The sequence below is a fragment of the Bactrocera latifrons genome, unplaced genomic scaffold (assembly GCF_001853355.1).
Source record: "Bactrocera latifrons isolate USDA-ARS-PBARC rearing strain unplaced genomic scaffold, ASM185335v1 scaffold_59, whole genome shotgun sequence".
NCBI lineage: Eukaryota > Metazoa > Arthropoda > Insecta > Diptera > Tephritidae > Bactrocera > Bactrocera latifrons.
In genome coordinates this window covers 1,220,607-1,222,589 of record NW_017537256.1, presented here as the reverse complement: position 1 = coordinate 1,222,589, position 1,983 = coordinate 1,220,607, and positions in this window count along the sequence as shown.

Sequence of the window (1,983 nt, the reverse complement as noted above, 5' to 3'; positions counted from 1 at the left end):
ATTAAAATAAAAAGATACGCTTATTTCGAACATAAGAAGGAAGTTTACACCAAATTTAGTGTAAGAAATTTTTTTACAAGACATAAAAGAACCTAAAATTTCAATATTTGAATTTTTCACATAAATTTTGAGGTTATGTAAAAGAGGCGTTCATATGTAAATCTTTTCATTATCAAATGCTTGCCTTTTTTTCTATAAGGCACGTAGTTTTGCCGTAAATTGAGATAAGCCGTTTGCAACCCTTAAAAATTCAACCACGCCCTCCCCCCTTCCTTTCTCACGACCACGGTTCTTTCGTAAACTATTTTTTTTCCATTTTTGTTATTTTATCTTTTATTTCCAATGGGTTTCAAATTACAATTTTTTTTTAATATTTAATTACACTGATCTATTATATACAATAATGATTAATTTAATTAATTATTATTAATTTTTACTATTATTATTTTTTATATTTATGATAAATAAATAGATTTCATATTTTTTACGAAAACATAACATTTATTTATAATCAAACACCTTATTTACTGTTTTAAAATAAATTATTTACCGACACAAGGCAAAGCGCATCTTGCGACCTAATTTGTTTCGTCTTAATTTTCAATTTTTAAAGACAATAACTGTATAAACGAAGAAAGTATTTGAAAAATCAATTATTAAGAAATATAAATATGAAATAACTTATTTCATAATAAGCGTTGTCGAAGTTCATTGATTTAAAATAATCTGCGAAAACTAGCAAAACAAAAAAATTAAAATTGAAAATGTGTGCAAATACCAGAGTTAATTAATTTGAAATTACCAAAATAGGCTTTTAATTAGTATTAAAAAAGAATTTTAATTAGCGCTAAACTTAAGCAAAAATTATATACACACATATAATATATAGGATCGCTAACAATATACGCATATTTTTTGCCACACATGTATATAAACTTGTATTAAAAAAACAAAAAACAAACAAAACAAAACAAAACAAAATGATAGAATGAACAAAAATATTAGACGATTTCGAAATTGGCACAACTTTTAACTCAACGCCTTACTTATGTTATATTCATAATACTTAAATAATTACCCATACATGTGTAAGTTCAATGCATTAGCGGTAGTTAATTGAAAACAATTGCACGAACAACACACATGCTAACTACATTGAATAACATGTGTACTAACCAATTTGTATGTATATAACTTTGTGAAAACGGATACGAAATAAAGTATGTATGAACTGTTGTAATCATGAGAACCTACACATAATAACGTCATAAGAACTTTCATTGAAATCAATAAAAATCTTTACAACAAATATTACAAAAATGGTTTTTGTTTTAATATATTGAACAGTGAAAGGTGAGTACTTACTTATTAATCTAAAAAAGATACCGTTTTATTTTTTTAGTATCTTCTTCTCCTTTATTGGCATAGACACTGCTTACGCTATTATCTTCTTCTTCTCGTAAGGTATATCGCCAATGTGTGACGATATGACCTAGCCAGCGTAGCCGCTGCCTTTTAATTCGTTGAACTATGTCATTGTCGTTTATCTTATACAGCTCATCGTCCCATTGAATGCGATATTTAGCTTGGCCAGCGCACAATGGACCATTCATCTTTCGCAGAACCTTTCTCTTGAAAACTCATAACGTCGATTCATCAGATGTTGCCATCGTTCATGCCTCTTCACCATATTCACGGGAATAATGAGTGTAGTATAGAGTTTGGTTTTTGTTCGTCGAGAGAGAGCCTACTCAGTCCGAAGTAACACCTGTTGGCAAGAATTATTCTGCGTTGTATTTTGAGACCAACACCAGTGATGTGTGTTGAAAGTCGCGAGGTGACTTCAAGTAAAGCTGGCTGTCAGCTGTCTCTATATAAGCAAAGCAGGCATCTTGAGGGCCAGTGCTTACGTGACTGTCGCGCCCCGATGTGATTTGTCTTAGTTGTCACAATGCGACTTCAAGTGAAGCTGGCTGCCAACTG